The sequence below is a fragment of the Callorhinus ursinus genome, unplaced genomic scaffold (genome assembly GCF_003265705.2).
Source record: "Callorhinus ursinus isolate GAN/ISIS: 27379988/994484 unplaced genomic scaffold, GSC_fseal_2.0 scaffold48, whole genome shotgun sequence".
Taxonomy (NCBI): Eukaryota; Metazoa; Chordata; class Mammalia; order Carnivora; family Otariidae; genus Callorhinus; species Callorhinus ursinus.
The window spans coordinates 10,400,709-10,411,031 of record NW_027397110.1 but is presented as its reverse complement, the minus strand read 5'-3'; the positions used below and the strand labels follow the sequence as shown (position 1 = coordinate 10,411,031).

Here is a 10,323-nt window from a genome sequence, read left to right as displayed (position 1 = left end):
CCATGTGCGTGTGTACATATATGGTAACTTCAAATGTATTAACTTTAAAAAGAAGAAAACACTGCAGAAGTATTTAGATGGAGAAGTAATAGGCATTCCTTACCCCCCACATGACTTTGGTGTGGGACCTTCCAAACCTCTCTCTATGCGATTGTATAGCTTGGTTGGATTTAAAACACACACACACACACACATACACGGGATTCTACCATACCCTATTGGGTTGTTGTTTTTCATATAATACAGAGGCTCTCAACCTTGGCACTACCGACATTTGGGGTAGGATCATTCCTTGTTGTGGGCTGTCTTCTGCACTGGAGGGCATTCAGTAGGGTCGGGTCCCCGGCCTCTAGCTGCCAGGGTCGGTCCTCCCAATAGCAACAGTCAGAAGTAGCTCCAGGCATGGCCGAAAGTCCCCTGGGAGTACAGTTGTCAGATAAAATACAGGACATCCAGTTAATAGTCACCATCTGAGATTTTTTTTTTGACTTTAAAAAAAGTATCCATTGTTTATCTGAAATTCAAATTTAACTGCTTGCCCTGCATTCTTATTTGCTTAACCTGGCAACTTACCTAGGGACAGAATCATTCAGGTTGAGAACCAATAGCATCTCCTGTGGCTGGGTCCCTTTCAGGACACGAGGTTACCCTGCATTCTTTGCGATGGCTCTGTTGTATTCCGTAGCACAGAACCGGCCCTGATTTGTTGGACCCTCCGTTCCGATGGACATTTTGCTTGCTGTCCGTCTGGAAGTTTCCGCGGCGGGGAGCTGAAACCTGGCTCAGTCTCATATGGACCACCAACCCATCCCCAGTTCGGCAGGGCAGAAGCATGGAGCGCCTTGGGCTCCTGGTGCAGAAGCAGCCTCTTCCCTCTTTCTGCGGGCTCCCCATCTTCTCGCAAGGTGTCACCCCCAAGCCAGCTGCGTCCCAAAGCCTCGCCCAGAACCCCCGCTGACTCTTCCTGATGTTTCTTTGGCAGGGAATGGTCACGTGCGCACTCCCGACCTATCACTGGCAGGAGCTGCCGTCCCCTCAGACCAATCAGGAGCACCCGTGGTGGTGGCGGTTCTCATTCCTGCCGAGAGGGCGTGGATACTGTTGGAGAGGACATGGGGGTTCGCGTGGGCAGCGAGCACCACGCAGCTCATTCTGAATCCCCCTGTTGCTGCTAATACTTCGCGAGTGTCAAGCAGAGGGCTCTTCCAAATCAGATCGTGGGGGCCCCTCTCCCGCCTCCCCCCACCCCAAGCCCTTCAGTACACCCCTCTGCTCTTAGACACTAGAGATTCTCTAACCCAGGCCTGCTCCCATCTTCCTGCTGGCTCTTGTGCGCCGCCCCCCCCCCCGCCGTGGCTTTCTTGCTTCTCCTCAAACAAGTCAAACCCCACTCTGCCTCAGGGCCTTTGCATCTGCTGTTCCCTGTCCCTGGATCCGTGTCCAGGGCTCCTCCTCACCGGTCAGGTCCCTGCTCAGACATCATTCTGGCAACAGGCCTCCCCTGAACACCCCATTAAATGCAACCTTGTCTCCCCACCTTGGGATCTCCTTTCCCATTGTTGCCAGAGGCCAAATCACCTTCTGTACCTAGGCTTATTGACTGTCTCTTCTCACTTGGAGGTCAGTTCCTTGGGGCAGGACCTCAAGGTCTTGGGAACTGCTGTGTCCTTGGGGCCTTCTGGGAGCAGTCCATGGCAACGGGAAGTTCTCCATTCCCGACTGAACCAAGCAGGAGAGACTGTGCCTCTGTGTACCAGGTGAGTAGAGGCTAGTCCCATACCCACAGCTACGAAATCCAAACACTCAGAAAACCAAACCCCTTTTCTTTATCTATTTGGCAGCAAACCCAACCCTAGTTGATAGACTATTTGAAGTCTTTGCTTATCTTACTGTGAATAGGGATGCAGCTTGCTGAAGAAATAGGGTGTTTCATTAGGGGGCGGTCTTGGGCTGGGCTCCCCAAAAGCAGAGCCAGAGGAAGGACTTGGGCACAGGTGGTTTATTTGGAAGATGATGCCAGGAAGCAGGAGGCAGGGAATGGGAAGAGGAACAGGGGAAAGCCCAAACAAGGGTCATTGTTGAGGTCACTGCAGAGGGTCATGGGGCAACGAGCAGGGAAGTCAACCCCTCTGGGACCTCCTGAGAAAGGACTGAAGGCAGCTGAGCACTCACCCACCTGCACCTGGGCCCTATCAGGCGAGGGTGCCCCTACGAGCACTCACGCCCCAGAACTTCCCAGCTGCACTCGGGGCGGGGGGGGCACTGTCGGCAGGAGGCTGAAATCAGAGGGGTCTGAAGACCGCAAGGAGTCCGCAGCATGAAACACCCCCAGACCCCGTGAGGGAACGCCCCAGAGTGGGGCATATGCACCACATGGCTAAAATCTGGAACACATCTGGCCCCAAGGTCTTCAGGTTCCTAGGGCAGATTGCCAGGTTCCAGGGGCCACGTTGAAAAGAGTCCCGTATGGACTTTTTGAAGTTTTGATATGGCCAAGAGCCCTCTGAACCGGCTGTCTACATTGTACACTCCCTTGGACCGAGTGTGAACATGGCCCATCTACCCCCGCACACGACAGCGGGAGGGTAGCTCGGCGGTAACAGGAAAGGCAGATACTTGCGGGCATGCCTGTACCGGGTACTGTTCTCAGAATTTATTTCTCGCCAAGACTCTACAGATGAATGCTGTTTTTTTCCCCAATCTTTTTTTTTTTCAGGTAAGGAAACACCCCAAAAAGGCACAAGGCACTGAAGTGACAGATCTGCTCCACGCTTGCATAGCTGGTGAGTCCACGGCTGGAGTCTAGCCCAGGTGGGTTATTAACAACAGTGCCACACAGTCTCTAGTGGTAAAATCATCTTTTCATTCTCGCCAATCTCCTGAATGAAAAAAGACAGTTCATGGTCTGACTTTGCATTTCTCTATAGTCATTTTATCAGTTAGAATTAGGCATGGGTACAAAGACCAGAGACCTAAGCCAGAAATGTATTGCTCAAGTAAAATCTCGAGGTGGGCCATCCAGGGCTGACATAGCAGCTCTACTCCACGGTGGCATCACCCAGCCTCTTTCTCTTGTTACTTTGCTGTGTGTGATCTCTTGTTCCAGGATCTCACAGTCCAAGATGGCTGCCAGAGCCCCGACCATCATATCCTGTCTTCCAGCCAGCAGAAGAAAGGAAGGATAAAGGAAAAGGAAACAAAGAGCACCTACCAGCTGTCTTTTCAGGAAGGTTCCGGGAATCTGCTACTTCTCACTGGCTAGAACTTGGGCACATGGCCTCACCTCGATGCGAAGCTAGGGAGTGTCTTTATTCTAGGTGACTGCATGGCCGGCCAAAACTCAAGGATTCTGCTCCTATGAAGAAGGGAGGGTGGATATTGGAGGACAGATAGTGATCTCTGCCGCTCTGGAAAGTTTCTCAGCCATTTTTATTTCACCACCTAAGAATCACCTTTCCGGTACCTTCCTTTTCCTATTGCATTGGTCACTCTTGTCTTAGTTGTAGTTATGCCTCATGGGGGGACTCCCTGCTTACCAAAACAATCTGTAACAACAATGCTTGGCCCTGAGGATTTGTGTCAAAATCAGATGGGCACAGCTTAGCACCAGACCAGATGCTGGCTTCCTTTCCTCTAAGTCAGGGGTCCCCCATGCTGGAGGGCTTCACAATCTCCTGGAATGCTAAGAATTCAGAGGCGGGGCTCGTTGAAAGGGTGGGGGGGGGAGGGGGGGCCTGGGCCTTTGCGCTTTTACCAAGTTCCCCCAGCAGGAAGGACGCCCACTGAAGTTTGAGTTTGCCCTAAGTTGTTAGCAGAATTCTCTACACCGTCGTTCACTTCCTCATCATCGGGTTTCCCCTCCTTGGTGGGAACCCGGGTCACATGGCCATTCCTAAACCAATCACTGGCAAGGGGGGTAGGACCACCACGGTGGCCTCAGCCCAATCCAGCCTGGCCCCCCGGGCTGGGGACAGGGCCCTATCCAGCCCGGCGGCACCGTGTGTTGTTGGGGGGCGGGGGGCTCTCTTGAACAAAAGGAGGGTTCTTTACAGGAAGGTAGACAGGAGAAAGGGAGATCCTGTGGCGAAACCGCAGCAGAGGGAACAGCGTGACGGGGCGAGGAGCCTGCTCGGCCTGGCTGAAGGAGGCAGTGGGCTTCTTTAACCAGATGAGGGCACAGCCGGATGCAATGCATGCCCACCACGGTCCCTCCGGTGGCTGCAAGGGGAGGGACTGAGGCTCACGACAGAGGCAGGGAGGCCAGTTTGGAGGCTGCTGCCCTCACCCCGGGGGGGAGGCCCACAGGGGGAATGGTGCACGGGGAGGGAACGAACAGTCAGCTCGGAGAAGGGCTTTCCAGGTAAAGTCTGTGGCCCCGCACGCGTGAGTGAGGGGACAACTCAGTAAAGACCACCAGCGGTGGTGACTGGGGCGGCTGAGTACTGCCACTTCTGTCGAAGCAGGAGGTCTGGGGGGCCGCCGGGGGTGTCTGGGCCAGACCTTGCAGCTCAGCGTCATGGATATATGGATGGTGTCTGAAGCCCTGGGGCCCCGGAGAGCCCATGCAGTAGAGAATCAGTGAGCAGACACGTTTTGCGCAGGCATGCGTTTCTCCGGCTGCTGAGGAGCCCCGAGCAAGCCGGAGGCCCGGAGTCAGGCCCCACCGGAGAGGACTGACTCCAGCAACATCGAAGATGCAATCTGTAGGACTTCACGACCTGGCCAGAGGCAGGCAGGCAAGAAGAGGAAGGAGCTGGGTGGCGGGGGGCGCCCCCCGCCAGGCAGCTGTCAGATCCCATCTCTCCACGCCCCCAGCGCTCCCCTTTTCCTTTTATCCTACCCCCAGCTTCTCGGCCTCCCCAGCTCTGGGGCCCGTTTCTTTTGGACAAAACCTATGCTTCCATCATTGCTTCACACCTTCCTGCATTCGGCTTGATATTCCTGGACAGCCTCGCTGGGCTGAGCCCTGTGGGAGTGCTTCTCGGCACTCCCCTGCTCACTGGGGTAGGTGTGGCTAGCTCCATTTCACGGAGGTGGAAACTGAGGCCCTGGAGTTCCAATGAGCCCTCCGAGTCTCAGCGCCTGGGCCACCATACTCCTTCCCTTTTCAGGATCACCCCTGGTGGTCCTTTCCACCCTTGGCTCAGAGCCTGGCCTGGGACAAGTCATCATCTGTTGATGGGTGTTGGGGTCAGCCAGGCCTGAGGCAGGGGTGTGAGCTGTGGGAGTCTGGCCTTGCCTATATTAATCAGCGTTTGCTGAGCTTCGGTTCCCTGGTCTATACACGAAGAATAGCTCTGTATCTCACTAGCATACTGCAAAGATCTGACGACCTGATGATGCCCATCTTGTGGCACTGCTGTGAGGGTTAAATGGTTAGCATTGTGTGCAAACTCATAGTAGGTGCTTTGTCCCTAAAGGGAGGTCCTCCGGGGCAGGAGCTGTGGACCGCTCACCCCCTCCCCCACCAGAGCAGCCAACAGCAGGCTTGGCACAGTGACAGCTTTGGCACTGACTGTAGGGGTTGGTTGGCAACTGTTAACGACACACTGGTGCGGCGACTTCAGTTCCAAAGCCAGTATGGTCCTTAGGCCAGAAAGGGCTGGGAAGGGGGGAACCCACGGACCGGAAACTGGGGGGGGAGGGAGCAGGAGCAGAGCGACAGCCACAACATCAGAGAAGTGGAGGGAGGGGGTGCGGGAGCAGTTTCTGGGCAGGAGACAAACAAGCAGATTAAAGAGGGGCCTCTGGAAAGGATTGCTAGAATCCTAAATGCAATCCTTATGTTCTTCAAGAGAGTGAGGGAAGAGCAGCGTCGCCTTTCCTTGCTATTTGATAGTTGGACTGGGCTTTGAGGAATGACATTCGCCGCAGAGACTGAGCCACGTGAGGCCCCATTAGGTACTAGGGTTACCTTTTGCCTTTAATCCTCACCTAAAGAATGTGAAGGGAACTTTAGAGGTAGTTAAGGGATGGCCACGCCCAGGCAGCACCCCAACCCTGGCCCTCGCCACTGTGCTGCCCCCAAGGCCACTGTCCTGCCCTGGCATCTCTCGGCTCCCAAGGGATGAGGCCGTGTCTCCTCTATGCTTCTCCACTGCAGATGTCAGCCAGGACCAGTGCCCCCCGATGGCACATAGAGCAAGGCTCATGGATTGACCCTTGGAGTAAGAAACTAGGCAAACCTTGGGCTGCGGGATTCTGCTGAGCAGCAGAAGAGGGAAGATAAAATATTCATTTTTTTTTTTTTTACTTAGCTGAAAAAGGCACAATGAGGACAACACGGTGAATGCAACCTGCCTTTATGATCTCCCCTTCTCCCTGCCCCTCCCTCCCTCAGGAGCCAGCTCCATCATCCCTCTTCCCCTGGGAGACAAAATCCAGCCCCCCAGTCCTGGGCCCAAGCTGGGCCATCTTTGCTTCCAACCCTGCCCCTCCTTGCACGGGCATTCCCTCCTCTGTGACCAACTTGCAAGCCCACCTGCTCCCGCCCAGACACAAAAAAGCAAAACCATTTCCTCATCCGACACCATTCATAGAGCCTTTTCCGCCAAACAGTGGGCCCGTCCCGGCACCATACACCGCCCTCGGTGGGCTCCATGAGCCCTGAGCCCAGGCGGGCCCCTGGTGCTGGCAAGGCCTGGGCCAGAGCACAGAGGGAAGCTCAGATCCCGTAGTCTAAATATTTGACAGTTAGAAATCAGTTTAAAAAACTGTGAGCACATCCTCCTGTCTTGACACAAATATACCTTCCCCATGACCTATGACAAATGTGAAATTCAAATTCTTGGACTTTCGAATGTGGTGGCTCCAGGAGAGGGAGCCCCCTTTTCCTGGCCTTGAGCACACCCCCTTCCCTTCTTTCCCTCAGCACTAGCCCACAATTTGAGGGATCTTGTACGGCTGCCTATAATCCCCCAACCCACACCTCCAAGCTCTGTCCACATCCCCCCCCCAACACACACACACACAGCTACCCTTAGCCATCTCTCCTGCTGGGGGCGGCACAGTCCGTCCTTGGAAGGACAGAGCCTGGAAGCAGGTCTAGAGCCAACAAGGCGGAAAATGTCAGGATCCCAGGTATTCTGAGAAGGGTCTAGAAGCGGGGAGGCCCTGCAGACTTGTTGTGCTGGGGGCTAGAGGAGCAGAGCAGGCCCTCTGATGTGCGTAGCCCGAGCTAGGGCCCCTCTGGACCCTGGACCCATCTGCCTCCTCCCCTTCCCACCTCTGCAGCCAAGTCAAAATATTCTGAGATCTGACCTCCATCCTCCCAGGTCATGCCATGCTCCCGGTGACCTGAGAAGGCTCTCCCCCATCCCCTGTTTTCTGGACTTCACTCTTCCCATCTTTAAATGAAGGATCCATAACAGAGAGCTCAACAGTCACCAGGATTTTAACGGCAAGAATCAGAATACAGGGTCTGGTGGGCTTTAGGATGTCTTTGCAGAAGTTCAAGACTCGGGACTGTCCCAGGCCCGGGCCTCTCAAAGCTGGCTTTCCCTCCATTCTCTGCTGGCATACAGGTTGGGAGGTCTTGCAGTGCCCCCTACCTTGGCCTTGGGCCTGTGACCCTTGCCCTGAGGGGACATCTGGACGAAGCTACCTAGAGAAACAAGCAAAGCTCGGGAGCGCCGCGGGGTGGGGCTCCATCCCAGCCTGCCCCTGAGGTGCTGCACCAGCTGGAGGAAATTCCTATTTCAGATCCTGTCCCCCAAAACGTACAACAGAGCTGAAGCACCTACTTCACACGGTTGCCATGGGAATTATAGGCAACGTGGTCCATGAGAGAGATGGGAGGGACCGGCCCACCCTCCTGCAGGAGACCTTGCTGGCACCTGCCAAGACCACCCTGAAGCTGAGGGTCAGAGGTGGTTTGGCCCTGCAGGCTTCAGAGAGGTGTGGGAGGAGATCATGAGGCAGAGGGCAGGCTTTTGCTTCTGTGCCTTCCCCCCTGCTTCAGCAGGGGTGGCTTCAGCCCGTCACCGGCTTCCAAGGATGTCCATCAGCTGCTGGGGTCCCGGGGCCCGCAGCCCCGGACTTCCGAAGGGCCCACGGGGCAGCAGCCGCCTCACGGGTGGCCTGGGGGAGAGTCCGTCCGGAAAGCACAAACTCCAGTCTGGGTCCTTTGAACCCCTGGCTGGTCGCCTCTCGTGATTCCTTCCCTGCTTCAATTAGCTCTAGAGAATTCTGCTCCCTGCGGCAGAGCCCACGCCAGAGTCGACACATTCCCCACTCTTGTGCCTCGGAAATGGAAGTCTCCTTTGCCAAAGCAAGAAGAGGAAGGGGTGGGGAGCGAGGTGGACGACCGGGACCGTTCCAGATTCCAGGAGCTCTCTAAACAAGGGCCCTGGAGGATGCCACAGCAGGTCGGGGAAGGGGTAGGCAAGAATGTTGAGGTCAGGGACTTTGAGAGGCTACAACTTCCCCTGTCCCCACCATTGTCGTTGTGTAATCCCCCATCCCATACACACGCACACGCACACGCACACGCACACGATCTTGCTTAGCTCGGAAGACCCAAGAGGACTGGAGACGGGCTGTCAGAGATGCAGGGAAGGGCTCTTCTAACCCAAGAAGGATTTGGAGCAGGCCTTCCAGCCTCGAGGGGAGCTGGGCAAGATTGGGTACAGCAGACTTGGTGCTGAGGAGAAAGGACCACAGACAGCAGGCTGGGGTCCCCCTGGGCCTAGGCAAGGAGAAGGGGGAACCAGCCCAGGCCAGAGAGGCAGCCCCAAGCCTCACCTGGAGAGTGGACTGTGCAGATCAAGTCACAGAACTCTCCAGGGAGGAGTGGAGGGGAGGCAGACAGCCCCGAGGCAACCACCTACCAGGGGCCCCAGCGCCAGAGGCCCTGCTGTCTGGGATTCACGTCAGGATGTCCTGGGACCCAAGACAAGCATGAAGGAGGGGATGCTCCTAGAGCCCGGGGCCCGAGGAAGGACACCGCGGCTGAGTTCCTGGAGACAAGGCTGGTGCAGGGCCAGCAACAGGCCCCAGGGGTGACCCGCAAGAGGAGGAAGAAGACACAGTGAATGTGGGAGCCCAGAACCTTCACCTCTGCCTTGCGTCTGGCACCAGGTCTCCTTTCTTGCAGGTAAAAGGCCCTGGGGAGGTGGCTCCTGGGGGCTGAGCATTTACCTGTGTGGAAGACAGCAAACACAGGGGCCAACACACTACAGATCGGCACCTGTGATCCAGGAAATGGGGTAAGCTGGGGCCAAAAAAATGTCCAAACCCAGAACTGGATTCTCCAACCCCATTGTCTAAAAATTCGAGAACACCTCAGCTGCTGTGAAATCACCTTAAGTCCCCTACTGCTCGAGAGCAGACTTCAAGGCCTTTCCTGGAGGAAGGGGCTAGGAGTGCTCCATTCTTATAATGGAGCACTCCATCTTTTTTTTTTTTTTAAAGATTTTATTTATTTATTTGAGAGAGAGAGAATGAGAGATAGCACGAGAGGGAAGAGGGTCAGAGGGAGAAGCAGACTCCCCGCTGAGCAGGGAGCCCGACGTGGGACTCGATCCTGGGACTCCAGGATCATGACCTGAGCCAAAGGCAGTCGCTTAACGACTGAGCCACCCAGGCGCCCGTGGAGCACTCCATCTTATAATGTCCTGCCTGAGGCCACCTTCTGATGCAGGTGGCGGCCTCAGGCAGGACAAGGGGAAGGCGGCTGGGCGGGGTGGCCCTGAGCCTCGGCCAGGCTGGGGGACCCCGGGGCAGCCCCAGCTGCAGGCCCGAGATGGCAGAGTTTGTGAGACCCCAGGCTCTGCCCCCCGACCCCTCCCGCAGACATGCCCCTCTCTCTTCCCATCCCACAGTGCAAGTTCATCCTGAACCTTCCCTCAGAAAACAGGACGTGAGCTATGGGCTGCCTGACAAGAGCCAGTAAGCAGAGGTCTCAGGAGACCCAGGGCCAGACCGTAGCCATCTTGACACAGCAGCATGGAGGGGGCCTGAGGCCAGCTGAGAGGAGACGGGACGCCAGTTGGGGCTCGGACAGGGGCTTTCGCAGAAGGACCCCCCCACCACCAATCCACACCAGCTCTCAGGGAGGTGAAAGGGATCACAACAGACCCATGGGCCAGGGCTGCCAAATGGCACAGTGTGACATCGCTCTCGGGAGAACAGCTCGGTGTCGGGGAGGCCACTCGAAGGACCCCACAGCCATGCAGGCTGAATCCAGGGGCTGCCCCGAGGAGGGGTTTGCCGCAGTCGGAGGGCAGGGGTCCGAGCAAAGGGCAGCCTGGGGAGACAAGGAGGTTGGGGCTTGTAGGTGGCCGCCAGGCCCCACCTGAGCAAGGGTTTCCCTGGATGAAGACC

The 10,323-nt window shown here is 56.3% G+C and overlaps 1 protein-coding gene across 1 annotated transcript in view; it reads right to left on the bottom strand.

Moving 5' to 3' along the window:
* Nucleotides 1-2,622: 2,622 nt before the first annotated feature.
* LOC112831722 (protein phosphatase 1 regulatory subunit 29) overlaps nt 2,623-10,323 on the bottom strand; it is a 25,011-nt gene continuing 17,310 nt past the window's right edge. Inside the window, exons 3-4 of the mRNA XM_073882790.1 lie at nt 3,212-3,355; nt 2,623-2,879 (exon numbers count right to left, since the gene is read on the bottom strand). The gene's annotated coding sequence lies outside the window, so the exon portion shown is untranslated. The remainder of the gene's footprint in view (nt 2,880-3,211; nt 3,356-10,323) is intronic.